This window comes from Periplaneta americana, chromosome 13 (genome assembly GCF_040183065.1).
Source record: "Periplaneta americana isolate PAMFEO1 chromosome 13, P.americana_PAMFEO1_priV1, whole genome shotgun sequence".
Classification (NCBI taxonomy): Eukaryota; Metazoa; Arthropoda; class Insecta; order Blattodea; family Blattidae; genus Periplaneta; species Periplaneta americana.
Window position 1 is genome coordinate 44,923,660 of NC_091129.1, and position 19,566 is coordinate 44,943,225.

Below are 19,566 nucleotides of genomic sequence, written 5' to 3' on the forward strand. Positions count from 1 at the left end.
TTTTTGACTCAATTCTTGATGCAAATATTGTCGATCTGATAAGGTAAGGTAAAAACCTCACTACTGAATGATGTCTACAGCTCTTGTTCATTTCCTCCAAGGTTGATGTAATAGTTACACAAGATAGACGAATATAATATTGCAGTCTATTACTGCAGTGATATTTTATTAGTGGTAACGACGATCTTCTACGAATGCCATCACTTCCCACCATTTCAGCTATTCCTCTCAGTTCTGACAGACCACTCAACATGAGTCCTGCTTTAATAGACCCTTGGGAACAAGTGAACCCCAAACCCCACTTAAATTTTGTTTCATTGGACATTTCCTATTACCATTTCTACTGCCATTTTTTTCTCTAGTGTCACAGTATCAGCAGTTTCTATCTTATTTTACCTTACCTTAGAAATATAATTTATAGTGATCACTTTCTAGTCTGAAGATTGCTCCTAAGCTGAAACTAATCAACTAGGTATTTATACACTTAGTTCAATATTAACACGTGAAGGTGATCACCATAAATTACATTTCTCAGTGATATAGTGTTAAAAGTTGTGTAATCAAGATGTATTACCCTATCTTACATTACACATTACCTTACCTTACATTACTTTACCTTACCTTACCTTACCTTAACCATTACATTACCTCTGATTGAGGTTCTGGCTGATATGTATATCTATTATCAGGCAGTACATCTCACTTGATGGTAAGTGTCAGAGGAATTGTTTATATACATCAGAAGTTTGATTAGTATAATATGTAGGACCTTACCCATTACCTTAACTCTGATTGACATTCTGGCTGATATGTATATCTATTTTCAGGCAGTACATCTCTCTTGACGATAAGTGTCAGAGGAATTATTTATATATATCAGAAGTCTGATTAGTATAATATGTTACTAGTCAGTGATGTATACAGTGGACGGAGGAAAGGAACTGGCCATCCTACCCCATTATCTCCTGGCTCAGTTGCCTCATGAATGATGCCTTATTGGTGTCACTTATGATGTTCAAACCTGTCTTATGGCAGTTGATTAAACAACAAACAACAATACATTTCCTTACCTTACCTTACATTACATTACATAATCTTATCTTACCTTACATTACATTACATTACATTACCTTACCTTACCTTACATTACCTTGTCTATCTGTATCAACGCTCCCAGAAATTAACGCTCCACATAATTTTTCTTGACCAAAACAATGTGTTAGGAACAGAAATTTGTCGGTACTAATTATATTTGAAGTTTCTTCCATATGTGTGCGAAATTTCAGCATCTTCTGAAGATAGTAAAGCTGCTACAGTAATGAAAAATGGAGTTTACCAATGATACTCGTTACAAAGAACGTGCTGTAAAAAAAATTCTTGTTGCGAAAGAAGAAATTGTAGTGAATATTCAATTGCTTGTTGTAAAGACCATGGAAGGTCTACAGTTGACAAGAGTACCATTGGTCGCTGTGCAAGAAAAGAATGGAGGCTCCAGGAAGATAATTAACAGAAGTGAATGATCTACCGAGGACTTCGCGACCAGCCATGGCATGTTGCAGATGTTGCTGTCATTCGTGAGGATCGACACATTACAAGTCGACAACTCTGGCGCTCAAGCTTTCAGTCAGCAAAGGGCGTGAGGATGCAATTATCCATGTTCTTGAATATTTAGAAATGTGCACGAGATGCGTTCTGCAAAGTCACTATCGAATTCTCAGAGAAAATTCTTTTTTTGTATCATGTATTGCAGTTGAAGGGGAGACCTTTTTGTCACGAATCGTAACAGGTGATGAAACCTGGGTCCATTACTTGAGCTGGAAATTAGAACTGCATAACTAAGGCAAGGACTGGTACAGACAAGATCCAGACCTCGGTTGTGAGGCCATAGAAGCTGATGAAGATTATGTGGAAAAATGGAGGTGTAGAAAAAAAACAATTCTTTATAATGCACTGATTAAATTTCTAACTTCTTTACTGTGTTAATATTTAGGATTTACCTTGCTTGACTAGTTTCGAAGTCTTGTCCAAAGTGCTTCATTGTCCAAAGTCTAATATAATGTGTGTAATTTTTAATTTTCTGGAATAAATATTTATACTGAGAAAAAATGTGGAGCATTACTTTCTGGGTAGAGTAATATTTTTATCTGTCTGAATGCTTGTGCTTTTCTTTCTCTTTTACTCTTCTCTGATTACTTTTATGTTTCTTGCTCTCATTCCTTCCTTCTGTTCTTTTCATTCTTTCTATAGGTGAGCCACAAGAAAAAATCATCCATCTGCTCATGCCCTAGGTCTCCCACCGGCAGGACTGGTGGGTTATGACCTTATACTCCTTGAAAATCACGTGTTAATGATTCGGCCCCCCCCTCCCCCCCATAGTACAAATGACAGCTCGGATTCCAGATCATACTGTGACTCTGATTGACAATTCGTCACTCGAGTTCTTAAGTCCAATTTTTTTAAAAATTGAGTTATTGTATCTGTGCGAGGCTTATATACATAAAGAATATAAATTTTTCATAGACGCATGAAAATGTAGTGAAGCAAAGTTTAAATTTACAATTCGTTTTAGTTCTAACTCCCAAAGTAAGAGTAATTTGAATTCTTAATGGGTGTATCTCCAAACGCCAATCATAGTACAGTATACAGTCATGTGCTTATGTAAACAAAATGGCTGCAATGGAGATGAACAAGAGTATAATGCTGGAAGAAAAGGACGCTACTATAACTTGTATTATTTTGAAGTTAACGGTGAGTTACTGAGAGTGTGTAAAAAATATATCCTAATATATTAGCCAGAAAAGGCTTTATCATAGTTTTGATAATGTAATAAATACAGAAACTAGTGTACTCATTCCCCCATCAAAGGAAAACACACTAAAAGAGGTATTACACACACTAAAAGAGGTACTGTATTGATAAAGTTCGAGAGCATATAAAGTCATTTCCAGTGATTGATTCTCATTACTGTCGAGCCTCAAGTCGTCATTATCTGGATTCAAATTTGAATATATCATGCATGTATTCATTGTACAAACAGTATTCAAGCCAACTTGTTAAAGAGAATATTTATAGAAAGGTTTTTGTACAGAGTTTAATCTCAGTTTCTTTAAGCCTAAAAAGATAGGTGTGATCATTGTGAGGCATTTAAATGTAATGTAAAACCTACCAATGATGAAGTAAAATTAACACATACCATATTTTTAGAAAAAATGATGGGAAGCAAGAAAAAGATTGGGATAAAGAGGATTTTAAGGCAGGAGATCAAACCACAGCATTAATTTGTTATGACCTAGAAAATGCCTTTGCATTACCATAAGCAAACGTGTCAAATTTTTTCTATAAAACAAAACTAAACTCTTATAATTTAACAGCTTTTTGTTTTGTGGATAGAAAAACGTACTGCTCAATTTGGAATGAATCTCAGTCTGGGAGAGCCGGGAATGATATTGTTAGTGTTCTGGGTTCAGTTCTCAACAAAATCTGTGTAAACAATCCCAAGGTTATAAAATTTAAACTTTGGTCCGACTCATGTGTTCCGCAAAATAGAAACAGTACCATGTCAACAGCCCTCTTGCACTTTTTAAGTAACAATAAGAAAATTATCAGCATAGAACAGAAGTTTTCAGAACCCGGCCATAGTCTTGTACAAGAGATTGATGCAGTGCCCAATATCATTAATAAGAAACCTTAAAGCAATTCAGACTCACAAAGTGCACCTAATTGTACATTAAATAATGACGAAAAACTTTTTTAACTATAAGATGGCTATTTCGAAAGGCATGAATTTCTCTACTATACCGGTACCTTAATGTTAAGTTAACACTGTATTGTTTACAATAAAGAAAATATTTTTGTAATCAAGTATAGGTTAAACTATAACTGTGAATTTGTTGATGTAAAGCTTTTTAAAGAAAAATCAAACAAGAACACATTTTGTGACATCTTCTGAAGGGAATAATATGAATTTAACCTTGCCCAGTATTTCACCTCGTACCAGTCACGTGAGTATTCCTTCTGCAAAAGTGAAAGATCTTATGTCAATGTATCCCTATAGCGACAGTTCATGTACAGTTTTACAAAAATGTGTTTAAAACATGTTAAAAAATAAACATTAGTAGCGTTTTGGATATACACCATTTGGTACCAGTAGTTAAAAGATTTTGACTTTTATATTGTCATAGGTTCTATCTCCAATACATTTGTTTACAATACAGCCATTATGTACGGTACCAGTGAAAATACTTGTTTAAGTGCTCAATAAATATTTCGTAACTAATATCAAATTGTTGTGTATTTGATTTTTCTGTAACTTCACTATAAACATTTTTATAGAATTCATAACCTACAATCACTGTTTTCTCAGAATCGAGTTTTGTGGAATTAGAACAGTTAAGAACTCGAGCCACGAATTATTGATTCTGTATGCAAACCCTGCATAATTATGATGGAGGAAAGCCAACAGATGTGCTTTCAGGTACGAGTCCATCATAATCATATTTTGTATGTTGTACACGTATTTCTTTTTAGTTTTCTTTTATTTCTGTTTTCATTCTGTGCATTTTCTATTTTTATTGTTTATCCTTTCTATTTATTTCTATTTTTTTCTTGCTACTCCATTGCATTTATCTTTTCTTTTTTAAAATGTTGTCCATCTGTATGTCTTCCTCTTTTCTCTATTTCTTTCATTTTTACTTCTTTATAAGTAGTTCATTCTATCCGTTCATCACCCTGTCTTTTTTTCTTTCTTTTCTTCTCTTCCCTGTTTCTTCCTATATTTCATTTCTCCTCTTTCTTCTTCATCTCATCCTTCATCTCCTTCAGTTATTGCTCTAAACATTTACATTGTGTTGTTATTTTTCAGAATTAAAGTAAGTATAATTACATTTTCATTTATTTTTAAAGATGGAAGTCTGCGATATTATTATTATTATTATTATTATTATTATTATTATTATTATTATTATTATTATTATTATTATTAACGGAGGAAGTGGGGATAGTATTGTGAGCTTGGCAGCAGTTTTGTAGGTCTACATATTTTGTTGCTATGAGCTGTAATAGTTGTTTATGCAACTAGTGGAATACGAGCATCATTACCACTAGAATGTGATTTTTACTGGTTTTATACATTTACAGAACTTCACAGATATCATTAAAAAAAAAAACTTAAATTTTTGCATATCCATGGAAAGAAGGGGGTTATTAAATGTCTATTCATTGTTCACATCAATGCAACTGCGCAGAAATTGAAAGCGCTATTAAATGCTGTGCAGTCAATGATGGAGTTAATGAAATTCGTCGATAAATTAGTTGATTGCATGCTCCTACTACTGCTGCTAGAAGCTGTTCCAAGGTAGTTTAAGCATGACCTTGGATGCGCTGTAGACGAAAATGCGTCTACTCCATAAGACTTCATATGCTGCCGCCCATGTAACCTGCGCGAGATGACAAGACCATGCTTCAACTGTGGTGAAACGGCTTCTATATATTATTGGGTTATTTTAAGACGCTGTTTCAACATCTAGGTTATTTAGCGTCTGAATAAAATGAAGGTGATAATGCCGGTGAAATGAGTCCGGAGTCCAGCACCGAAAGTTACCTAGCATTTGCTCGTATTGGGTTGAGGGAAAACCCCGGAGAAAACCTCAACCAGGTAACTTTCCCCGACCGGGATTCGAACCCGGGCCATCTGGTTTCGCGGCCAGACGCGCTGACCGTTACTCCACAGGTGTGGACAACAGCTTCTATAATTCCTACTACTTCAGCTGGAAATTAACAAATTTCATAAATTTATACCATCGAGTTTTTGTATAGTACATTGTAGAGCAGGTTTTGAATGCTCCATAAGCAACACAGTGAAATCAGACTCTGCACTTAACACAGTGGTATATTATATTTTAATTCTTACTTTCATTCTTAAATTGATACCGAAAATCTCCCTCTGGTTCGACACAGACCTCGTAGGCCCACTTCTGTTTGCCTGCTGCAATTACTCAGACGTTATTTACTTAATTACCCTGTGAATGTTTTCTTTAAATTCTTATGGAGTACGGAAGTTTGATTTGTTCTTTTTTATTATTCAGTTTATCCTATATTTAAAATTACATTCTTTTAATTCATGAAACCTAGTTTGCCAAATTCTCTTACTAAATCTGCAGACATTTCTTGCTCTTAATTCCTATAAAGACCTACTCAAATTTGCTGATGTATTACATTTTGCATTACATAATAATATAGAATAAAATTTAATACATACGACACGGCTGTCAACAAGGGCACAGGGCAAGCATTGTTTAAAGCTGTGCTGGATTCAATAACATAGTCCGATTCTATGAAACCGTCGTGAATAATGATCTGACCAGTTCCATGCAGGCTTCAATTATTTTTTTTTTTTACTTTCCTCTTTTTTTTGCATAGTATTTGCGGGCACCTTAAAACCCCGGGCCCACCTGCATTGCAGGTCCTGCAGACCATAACATTACGCCACTGACGCGCTATTATGAGGCAGTGTTATCAACTAGGAAAACAATGTTGACACAACTAAACTTTTTAAATTTATCTTTTCATTGGTGCTATTTTCATGCACCTCAGATTCATAGACGTAAATTACATGTGTTCCAAACCGGTAAGATATTTTGTAGGAACCCTCTATAATACAGGAGGCCAGATGTGCTCATGGCGGGCATATCATCCAGTGGGCTCCCGGTGGTGGGGTGAGTGCTGGAAACCTCTTGTACACGTAAACAGGCAGTACAGCGCACTAAGTTCTGCAGTAACCAAGCAGTAATGTCACTGGCGATTTGTGACATGGATACATCTACTTCCTAGTGAAACACCTGGATTGGCAGACATCCCAACTCCAGTGAAATAAATTTTTTTCAGGACAGCAAAGGAACTATATACAGTAGGCTTGCAATATAAGAAGACCTATTGAAATAAATATTTGTATAATTCAAAAACACAGGCTTAGACTCAGACTTGAGACAGGCTATTTATTTTATTTTATTTATTTATTTTTTTACAGAATGGTAGTCTATGCAAAACACAACATATCTGGTAAAAATTCGAATCCAGTAAATTTTGGATTTGGAACTCGCAATTGACATGTAACGAGTCTACGCTAATAGCAACATGCCCTTTGTATTTGGTTCTGTAAATTTAAGTACAATGCTGTAAGGAAGAATTCTACAGTACATCTACATATAGACTATACAGGGTGATTCAGGTCCTCTACAAAAAAACTCTGGGGATAGATAGAGCTCGAAATGAGGATCATCTTTCGCAAAAACAACCCATGTTCTCCGATGCCTCATATAGGAGCTGCGCGACATCAAAAAAAAAAAAAAAAAGACAGGTTTTAGTGACTTTTGCAATTAATTATGAAATGTATTATTTATTATTTCTTCAAGTACCCTTGCGGACAGGTTATAAGTATCCTGTCATTTTGCTGCCCCGTTTGAATGGAATGCTCTTTGGAACAGCTTTCGCTGCTCATGGAGGATGTACCCTTCACGATGTGAGGGTACATGTGATTCAACATAACGTCCCAACGCACTTCAACCTGGTTGTACGAGCACATCTGAACAACATCTACGGGAAGCGATAGGGAGAGCAGGATCTGTTGCGTGGCCAGCGTGGTCACCCGACTTTACGCCCTTAATCTTTCTTTTTGGGACATGTGAAGTAATACACTACTCGAATTGACACCAGAGAGGAACCGACTATGCGAGTATTCGCTTCTGTAATCAAATTCGACACAAGCTGACAATCACTGCTACGACAGTGTAATGAATGGTGTGTAATCAGGTTGAAGGTAGACACTTTGAACACCTGTAACTTGTCAGCAAAGATACTTGAAAAATAATTAATTTCATAATTGTTAATGTCACTAAAACCTGTTTTTGTTTCGATGTCACTTTGCTCCTAAACGAGGCATCAGAGAACATGGGTTGTTTTACGAAAAATGATCCTCACTGCGAGATCTATCGATCCCCAGAGTTTGTTGCAGAGGTCCTGAATCACTCTGTATATTTACTACTGTTTAATGTCAGTAAAAACAACAACATTTGAATAGGCTACATCATTCTGTAGATCGACTAATAATTTCAGGCGTTTAACACTGCTTCTCTTTGTAACTAAATAATTTTCACATACCAAACAAAGAGCATCACCTCATCTTTTACTTACATAAGAAGTCAAGAGTCCAGTCATCCTGAAACTTACTGAACAACTTATTCCTCAATGTGTAATGTACAACCCTTGTGTTCAGCAGTTAACTTGTACCTGTGTGCCTTACGTGCTCTGAGACACGTTTGCTCTCTCATTGACATCACTGGTCTAATGGGTGAGGAGCTGAAGTCGTTGTCTCCATAAAAACGAATGCAATTTCATATTCAAAATGGCATATTTTTAATTCCAAATTTTCACTACAATAGCAGCAGATTTGACAAAGTCATCTTTTACATCATAAATACGTCCAAAGCATGGACTGGTAGGCTACACAGAAATTAGAAAAAGTTTACATAAATGTAGCACATATAGGCTGTTTATTGTGGCAGAGAAATGTTTGCGTTTGTCGTATGTGAATCATTTTGAGGCCGCAGTTTGAGCAGCTTTACGTAGCCTATGAAGTTCTGGACGCCCAACTGCAGAACTATGTTGTGTGCCGTGACCAGCATGAACTGGAACAGCGCCTCCTGTAACACTAAGCATTCGAAGGAGGTTTTGAAACATCCGCTTGCATTTGTAACTGTATGAAAATGTTATAGCTATAGTCGCGACGCTATTATTCCCGGCGTGACTCCTCCTCTTTGATTACGTCTTAGGAAGTGAAGGCTCTATAAAGTCTAGGTAGGTAGTATCATTCGCCATTTTTGTTCTTTCGTTGCAGAGCTACCACACGAGGAATCTATTTGCCAGACCGTTAAACATTATCATGTCGTAGCTCCTATGATAATAAATCAAACGCACTGTAATTCAGCAAATAATTGAGCGGCAAATAACGTCCTCGTGTGCTTTCTGGGAACGCCAACGAAAGAGCCAAAATGGCGGGCGATTATATGAAGTATTTATCCAGCCTTAGAAAATGCATAACATCTTCATCAGCGAATCACAAGACGCACACGTTTAAATGTAGCCAACCTATGTACAACGTAATTGGCTGCCGGAAATTAAAGCGACGGGACTATAGGGCTCGGAAGTTGATGAAACATTATCTTTTTTCTTAGACATCACAGACAATTCAGGATGCAATATAAACTCGTTTCATTTCAACACGAACCAATATAGCCTAATTTTATTTTGCATTTTTCGATCTTTTATTGTATATTGGTCATTTTTAAGGAAATACAGTACTTTCTGTTGCATTTTTTGCCCTTTTTTGCTTTTAACGGACCTTTTTTACGTTATAGTTGTCCATATTCGGGAACCTGCCGCAGATTGCTTACGCAACTTGATTGCGTCATGCAGGAATTTTCCTTATGGTTGCATCAGCCTTGACTCCTGATCATGTGTGTTAAGTGCACCTCCCCCATTCAACGCAACAGAACAAATACCGCAGCCGCAGTACCCCCAGTCAGCATTTTATTGTACCTCACAAGTGAAGACGTACAAATGCCGAAATTTAAATAAAATAGACAAAGTTTTTTGCTACAGTTAGTGACTGAGTTTGGTGACAATGTATTTTCCACAGACGGAAGTAGATTATACATTTTATAAGTTGTGTGAAATTAAAGAAAGTGCAGATGCAGCCAGATATATGGTGAAAGCGGGCACGGCAATTAAATCATTTTACACAAAAATGATTACATAACATGCATGGCCCTTGGTCTTCACAGAGTGCATGAACTACTGCGAGTTAAGAACTTGCAAAAACGTGTAGGAAAAATTGGATAAGAAATTACACAGAAAATGAAAAAGGTATTGGAAAAGAACATTGGGTACCAGTCAATATGTAAAGTCGAGAAAGCTCTGTAAAGTGAACATTTTGACTTCAATACTTTTGATGAAGATTTTTCACCAGAGGACCTTGATCGTTTCAAGTATGCGCCCATGATGTCAATTGAAGCAAAAAAGAGTTATTATTATTATTATTATTATTATTATTATTATTATTATTATTATTATTATCATCATCATCATCACTAAAAATCTTGGTCTCTTTTAATTTTAGTGTCATATTTTCAGAAATTTAAGGTCATTTTTCTGTGATTTTTAGGTCATCAACTTCCGATGTAGTTATAGCACTTCTGAAATGTTTATTTGTAAAATGTAGCCACTACTGATAGAACTTTAATATGTAATAATGATGATATTATTATTATTATTATTATTATTATTATTATTGTTATTATTATTATTTCCATCAACATTAATTCAATCAGGAAGAACCTGTTACATTTTCGTTTTTACAGGTCTGTCTTGATACTCGTTCTAACAATTACAGTAGGCCTATATGTTATTGTCCTACAGTGTTCGAACATGAGGGACGCCACCAAGATGTCACAAAACTAATCGCAAGACATGTGCTAAAATCCGTAAGTGATTAAAACATGAAAGGGTGGGAGTGGAGGACACGACAAGCCTTCTGCAGAGCGAACATCGGCGAATATCGAACTTCCCATACCGTAGAAGTGGGTAAAGTCAATCAGTGGGTGTATAATCGATCATTTGCGATTTTTATTGAAAATTATATATTCTCTCAGTTACTTGTTAAAATTTTGTTATACTGACCTCATTGCCTGACATTGCAAATGTAAGCGAGAGGGACAACAAAAAGCCTGCGCATGCCAACAATGGGAACACTGTGTAATTACCGTTGAAGTGAAAATTGTTATTCTCAACTTTTTCTCTTAAATTAAAAAAAAAGTCTTACAAATTCTAAATTATCGTCAGCAGTGAAAGGAGACAGGAAGTATACGTGAGTACTTTTTGTTGAGATTGTATCCTGAATTAATAGTTTTGCAGTTCGTAAATGTTAGTGTTGAAACTTATTATTTTAAGAAAACTTGTACCTTTGTAGGGTTAAGTCGATCATGCCATCGACCTACTCGAAGCAGATAGGACCAGCAGGAAGAATAAATTTTGTCACCGAAATACCTGTAACTAACACTTATAAACAGAAAGGTGTCATAGTATAGCTTATATTGATGGGATAGTGGGGAAAGAGAAAGACGAAATTATGGCGATTTTCTTGCGTAAAAGAAGCACTGCGAAAGGAACGTATTTTGTATACCCCTCTGTACCTGACTATGGGAACAAGTTTCTAAAGTGACATGAGGAGGGGAAGATTTCAAATAATATCCGACATAAACCTAAGCAATGTTGAATAGCATTTTAGATTATAATTGAAGTGTGTTATTTCAATGTAAATTTTGAATTCTTAAATCTTTGTTGGTATGTGAAGTATTAAAATGTGTTATTATGTTTTATAAGATGGCAGTCATAGTCACTTTTGTACAGTGGAGACATATAGGCTAGGCCTAATTGTATCGAATTGTATGATCACAGTAACAAAAGATATACTATATAAACCTATAGGCATATATTGTAGATTATTATTGTTTTCTACACCCTTATAACAAATAAAATATATGTAATACACTTAATTTGTTTTTTAAAAACATAAACAGTGATCGACTTTACTCCGAAATATTTTAAAATCGATCTTAAACTGAAAATTCAATGGTGATCGACTTTACCCCATTTAAGCAGGTAACTTCGATCACAATTAAAATTAAAAAAAAAAAAAACAGTCCTTGATAGATTGTAATTCACTTCTTGTAAAGTGCCTTCATAAGTGAAGGATATGACGACAAAATGCTATTTTCTGAGGAACTTCGCTCCATTGCATAACCTCAATATCATAAAAAAATTGCAAAATTTTGATCGACTTTACCCTCTTCTACGGTACTGGACAAACTTGAGCCGAACATAGCGCCTGTAATGCACGATACTGATACATATCTCGTGCCAAGTCGAACGCTTTGCGGCTGCATTAATTTGTTCTGGTGAAGCCAGTCACAGTGTACAAGATTATTTATTATTAAGTAAGTTTCCAGTTTCAAATGGCCATAATTTTGTCAAATTTTTAGATTCTGGAAAAATAAAGTACCAGTTCGTTCGTGAAGACATTGGAGTTCATGAAAACAAGAAGAAACAAGAAACAAAAATAAGTTAAATATGACCACCACAGTGTTGTTCAATGAGGAATAGTCGTCCTGCACCAGTTTCCTCAAATTTGTTCACCACTTACGAAATGATTTTACAGGGCCAGGGACCATTTCCCAATCCATGCAACGTTCGAAATCATCTCAATGCATTGGAATATTGTCTTTTACATTCGTAATAGCACTGAACGAGGCCAATACGAACTCGTAAATGCAAAATCATTAAAAATATATTATTACTCTTTGTATCCACAATTCTTTACACAAACGCGACACAGTTACCATAGCAACGAAATGCATATGGAAAAAAAAGCGTCATTGTATCTATATCGAACTAAGTTGTTAATATTATGTCAATGACGGAAGTAGCCCCACTCGTGACTACTTCCGTCATTGACTTCTAGCAGAATGTGGTGCCCACAAGTGGCGAGGTAACACGTTAAAGTACAGAGTATCCAACATGCCCGACTGTCCAACAGACCCTAGTTTATCCTATAGCCATTTCAGTCTGGGAACGTACTTTAGAATAATTCCGTACATTATCTTTGAAGCTATTACTCTAACTGCCAACAAGTACTTCTTTACTAACGACTTAATCTTTAAGTTGCTCTGTCCCGTGCCATGCCAATAAAATAATTATTATCCATTTTAAAACAAACTAATGACCAGTGGCGACTCGTGAACTTGTGGATTGGGAGAGCTGCAGTAGATTTCGGTACATACAAATTTCACTTCTTGATACCATTACTAATAAGTATAGGACAAAAATAAATGCACTACATATCGAAAAACCAAAACTTCCTGACTTAGTTGGGAGATGTCTGTGGGACCATTTGCTAATCCCTAAGAAAAACTAATTCCATCGATTTCAGTCTGAATTTCACATCGGAAGACATTCAACTTACAATCTACCAGTTCATTCTGAATTGTCTTAGAATAACCTTAAACAGTGGCATTTTCCAAATGATTTTTGAGAGGCTCGTTTAGATTACTCACGAACTGTAGCAACCCACGAAACACATCAGGGTTCTTCGAATCGTTTTTTCATCATGTCCCCTGAGGGGAAGTTCATATTGGCCACAAAATTTGATACAATCAATATTTTTTAAAAATAATTTCTCGATTTTTTCTCACTTCTTGATTATGTTTGAGAATGTTTGTTCTGTTCGTTTCACTTAATTGCACAGCAGTATGAGTTGCGTAACATAGCCAATGAAACAACACTTTTCAGGTGAGACTGCGAAGATTCGTGCATTTTGCTTTTTAGGGGCAAATGTCCTAAATCTGTCACACCACTCCTAGTCCATGCAGCATCACCACCGAAGAGGAGGCAAGGAAAACAAAATACAGATTTTTTTTTTGTCCACATCCACGTAACCACAAATGCTTAGCGTAAATTTCATTGTTATACTTCCTTACATATATGCACTATTTCGGCTGGATGAAGCTTAAGTAAGATTTATGTCGGGTAACGGACGACTCTTTAATTTCACTTAATTACATCAATATTCTCCGCAAGGGAAAGTTGAGAAAAATAAAATTAATATTCTGTAATTCACACACACTCATGCTTGCAAATTTGCACTGGTTAAGTTACGGTATTAAGACGTCACACCAAAGCAACACTCAGATATACTGATGGTCAACAATTTTCTAAAACTGCAAAAGAAGTCTCTTTCGTATTTTACGTGCTATATCAAAAGGATTCTACTCGTGCAATCATTTTGAGTTAAGGCAAATATTAAGTTCTGCTGGAGGCTGGATATATACGTAATAATAAGGCAAAAGAGAATATTAATTTCGTTATATTAACTCGATAAGATTCTACAACAATAAGTATGTGAAAAGAAAATAAAAATTTTGTCATTAAGTTTCAAGGGAATGGAGAATCCATTTGACACAGCATTACAATAGCGGTGTGGGAGGAGAGGAAAGATCCCTTGTGGCCTGGCTCTGCTAGCCACTGCAGCGAGATATGGGTTTTAAACAGCGGCAGTTTCCCTCTGCTTCCCTTCACCTCTCTACCCTCTGACCATGCAAGACACACTCTCTATGAGCTGACCACCCTGCAGATCCCAGGACGACTTTGAATGCTGTGTCAATTCCAATACAGGCGACGGGCAAAAAGATTATGCATAAGATAATAGTACATATTCCCGGCCAGATGAAATATAAAGCAATTTACCAATAAAAGCTGTAACAATTTTTCTAAAAATTAAAATGAATATTATTTTTATTTTCCTGTCAAAGCAGGGAATGCTGCAGCTCCGCAGCTCTTATGGACGAGCTGCCTCTGCTAATGACCATCTTAATAAGAACAATACTATAACATGTTAACCATAAAAATGATTACTTATGTACTGTACATTTTGATTCTCTCATCTATGGAGAATTCTCGACCTCAACTCGCCAAATACCATCTCGCTATAACCAGTTCCATCGACGCCAAATAACCGAGTAGTTGATACAGCGTCGTTAAATAACGAACTTAAAGAAATGACTGCTTACCGACGAGGATTATGGACATGGTGTAGATCCTTGACGCTATCCAACCGCATATCTTAGTGTAGTGGAAGCACAAATGCATGTTTCCAGGCAAGCTACACAGATTGCGCCTGAATGTCAGACAGTACCACAACACCTCCACATATGGACCTCCCTGCAAACAGTTCAGTGGGTATATTACTGAATTGGAGTACTTTAGGGGTTAACGAGTGGGACTTGGCCTCCGAAACTGCGTGAATTCCAACTCAGCTTGAACTGATCCCTTGCTTGCATCTTCTCCCAAGTTTTCCCAAACTGTGAGAGAAATATCAAGTAGTATCATGCCCGAACCTCGAACTCATCTCCTTAAAAACACAAAACACTATCTCGCTATCACTAATTCTACCGATGTTACATAACTTCATAATTGAAGCCGATTAGGTAAGAAGCCGCTGAAGAGAATTCTGATGCATTTTTTGATGCGTTAGTTGTGAAAATAATCCTCAGTGTAGAGGCTATTCCATCTAAAATCTGCCGAAATATAGAAAAAAATTGACCTTGCAATTTTTAAATACAATGAAACTTTTTTCTGTCCGTTGACAACTGTGATACAATGCTTTGTGCAAAGTTTGAGGCATCAGAACTTCATAGTGTTTAAATTAAAAATATTTAAATTTATCGTATTTTCATAAAATTAGCAACTTTAAACTGTTGTGGCTCCGAAACCCTTTCACTCAATGATCAAAATCATGGTTTATTTTGATGTTGAGAAATTAAAGTTTATATTGACATATAAACAGATTTTCTTACTTTTTATGGAAATGGAGAAATTTAGATTTTTCTTCATTAAGACGCCTTTGACCACGAAAAAATATTTTTAAAATATATGGTTAGATTCCCCATTGAAAGTAGAAATAAACACATTTTTTACTGGTGCACCGTTGATAAGAAAGTATTGAAAATATCAAATAAAGAAAATAAATAGTACGCGCGTGAAGTAACCAGCTGATTGTGAGACGGGAGCTAGCCGAGACAAGCAAGGCCAGGAGACAAACACGTGATGTTTCGTCCAGTAGCGCATAGCTGGGCTGCCTTTATCACAAATTTTCATAAACAGAGGAGTAAAATGACGCTCACGCTCGCTTATCTTCAGCTCTCGGCCAATGCGTGCGGTACTGCGCCGTTCAAGCCTAGGCGTGTGAAAATAATTTATTTAATACCCTCGAATCTTATTGCCGAGCCACTAAGCAAACAATGCCGAATCCCTCTTAATAATGCAAGGTTTTTCTCAATATTTTTTTTCATTTTTACAAATTGGCAAAAAGCCTAAAAGTAAGTAAAATCAGATTATCTGTCTCTCTGTATACAGTAAAAATAAGGATTACTTCTTAACATAACCTACCAAATGTCAGCTTCAAAATGAGCTCCAGTTCAATGTTCTGCAGTAAATGGTTCCAGAGTTCTGAGCGCTGAAAGAGGCTTGTTTTTATAAAATACGCTAAATTTGTCGCTCAACAATACGAAAACCGTTTGACTTTCGATAGTATATTTTTGAAAATGTACTCTCCTCAGCACGTTGTATAAATAGGGGAAAAAATTAGAGTATAAAAAATGCGAGGTTTTTTACTGATCGATTTCCTATGGAATAGCTTGTAGGGAGGAGCGGTTCTGCAGTTTGCAGATTGCTCCATTATATTATGATAAAATGATAAGTATAATTTTCCTGTTAAATGAGCTTCTGAAAATTTCCCGACTAGATCTGCTGGACTAGATACTAATCGATAACAACAATGATCGATAGTTCTCGATACAAATGAGAATTTCTTTGTTCGAAAAGTTGATGAACGTCGCAAAAGTTTTATAATGTTTCATTCACATGGCAGAACATTTCATAAACGCATTATTTTGCTAATTAATAGTACAAACATTTATGAAAATGAATTGTTGATAAAGATAGAGAATACTCATTGTGGACGTTCTCTAAGATTTATTAATCATATCTGCTACTGAGCGAAAAGAATGGCACATAAGAGCTTCTTCTTGACATTTTGGGATTATTATTATTATTATTATTATTATTATTATTATTATTATTATTATTATTATTATTAGAGGAGAAGGTAATAATATGGGACAATATTTTTCCACAGTCTCTAATTTGAAATCAACGAAGTTAAAAATCAGATTTTAATTGATCCCTTATAGAAAAATCATAACATGATTATGTCAAGGAGTCAGGTGTTATGTTTTAGAATGTTCTCATGCCGCATAATTGGACTTCAGGAAAATAAAGTTGCAATATGATACAAACTGCCTGCGTAAATTCTAAATTTTAAGCTTGGAATCACATACAATGCTTAAGACATGAACACTGGTAATACATTATACACAGAGCTCATATTATGAAAGTCCATGTATTGATAGTTATGTCAAAAATATGAATTTCTTCGTTTTCCATGAGTGAAGGCCATAGTTTTGTCCTCGACACCTTTCATGAAAGTTTATCAATACCTTACACACAAATTAGAAGGTTCTAAGACTCTACATAGTTTTGTCCTGAACATCTATTTTCCTCACACTAATAGTAATGTTGCAATATGGGACAACTCTGTCCCATAATACCACCACTCATACCATAGCATAAAATCTTGAATAAATTTAATTTACAATGGCATTTGATTTCCATGATGTTGGACACTACAAATCTATAGATCCTACTTTTTTACGCAGAAAGAGAATTCCTCTACATTAATTTGTTACTGCGTAACAGCCGAGAAAAGCACCCTCTGCAAAAACTTTTAACACTGGCGTAATGAACATGGCCCCCCTCTCATGCAAAACTCTCACTGGATGTACTTACTGTATCTCGTTGCAGACAAAGACTACTCGAGGAGGAAAATATGTCACTGTACGTAACAGATAGCGCCACTAATTTCAGAAAAACATCCGTGTCCCATTTTACAACCCCGTTCCATATTAGCCTACCACCTTCTCCTCTATATTTCTTACAAATCTTAGTTATACCAACCATTTTGACAGTCATGTACAAACATCCCAGCATAGTTAGTAAGAAAGCTACTGCAAACATTTCCTCATATAGGTTGATCTTGAACTTCACTCCTAGAATAAATCGTGGAACTTTCGCTACATTATTCAAACAAAAGATAGTTACAATTAAACTCAAAATTTTCTTATTTTCATTTAGTTTATTTGACCATTTAACACACTTTCTCTACCGGTACTTCAAAATAACAATCTGAATTCAAGAGATGGTTACCAGACCTTCAAGAAGTTCTGACATGCTGAGCTGTAGGATTAATGATGCCAGCATCATTGTGGTGTAACCAAGGGAAACCTAGAGAAAATCATTAATAATATGTTAGTCACTTCTCACAATTTTATAAAATACATCAACTGATAGTTTTTCCACCACTGCCACTTCAAGCTCAGTGGAAGTACGGTATCATAAGAGAGAGATGCTTGGGATAAAACAAAATGGTATCTTTTTCATTCTACAAACTATTTCACAACTTAAAGTTCACAAATAATAATAATAATAATAATAATAATAATAATAATAATAATAATAATAATAATAGTTTTATTTTCCGTGGCAGAGTTAAGGCCATCAGGCTTTCTCTTCCACTCAACCAGAATCAAATCACATAACAGAAAGATACATACCGGTATACAAATATTAACTTAATTATAGGTAGAAATTGTAGATTTTAGTGAATAAAAATAAAAATATAGCACTTTAAAAATCAAATTTAGCACGTTAGAGCACATTTAATGTTAGAATTTAGCATTTTGTAGGGTTTTGGGATGGAACGTTTTTATGGAAGGTTTGGTGATAGAACTCCTATGTCACCAATGTGTTAACAGGTGCATTTTCTAGATTTTATAGTTAAAATTCTTGAAAACAGTAAATCATGACTGGGCAGCAAGAGCGGATTCTACTCTCACGGGGAACCATATGATTTCTCTTCATCCCCTTTCTTCCCCGCTGAACATCGCGCAGCGTTGATTCAGTCACGGATGAATATTAAGCGTCCCCGTTTAGAGTTTGGATCCGCTCCCGATGCCCAGCCCTTCAGTAAATAAACAGAAAATAAAAAAGGAACATATAAAATTACAGTGAAATTGTGAACATTAAGAAAACATGCCAAAAATATACAGAGTGGTTCACGAGGATTTACCGTCACTTACCTTATTTCCGAAGACATTCTGAACAAAAAATGTCATATAAACTTGTGTCCTAATCTCAATATTTTCAGAGTTACACTAATTTGAAGTTGTTAGTAAAATACCTTTTTTTCTTTAGTTTAAGGTTAAAAAAATATTAAAAATAGAGAATGAACTATTCAGAAGTATCAGTGTTCTGAAGTTAAAAATGTGTTGTTAATTGATTTGTACAGATTTTGTTTTTTTTTATTTTTAACTAAAAATTACATCATTCTTATGAACTTATCACAAAAATTGTTACAAATCTTACGACTTTAGGATCTTGATTCTTAACAGTTTAATTATGTATCCTAAAGTACAGTCTTGAAGAATTTACAAGAGTGGCGTGATTTGTAACAATTGTTGTGATAAATGCGTAACAAAAATTTAATTTTGTACTAAAAAATCGAAAAAAAAAAAAAAATCTGCACGAAGCAGCTATGGAATTCACAACACATTTTTAGCTTCAGAATACTAGCTAATTAAAGAAATGATACTCCTGAATAGTTCATTCTTTATCTGTAATATTCTTTTACCCTTAAAACTCAAGAATAATGGTATTTTACAAACAACTTCAAATTAGTGTAACTCTGAAAATATTGAGAGTAGGACAAATGTTTATATGACATTTTTTGCTCAGGAAGTGCGTGACAGTAAATCTTCGTGAATCACTTTGTATATCCATATGGTA

The 19,566-nt window shown here is 35.3% G+C and overlaps 1 long non-coding RNA gene across 1 annotated transcript in view; it reads right to left on the reverse strand.

Annotated features, from left to right (window-relative positions):
• Positions 1-8,400: 8,400 nt before the first annotated feature.
• LOC138711562 (uncharacterized) overlaps positions 8,401-19,566 on the reverse strand; it is a 394,119-nt gene continuing 382,953 nt past the window's right edge. Inside the window, exon 3 of the long non-coding RNA XR_011335383.1 lies at positions 8,401-8,704. This is a non-coding gene — a long non-coding RNA (uncharacterized lncRNA). The remainder of the gene's footprint in view (positions 8,705-19,566) is intronic.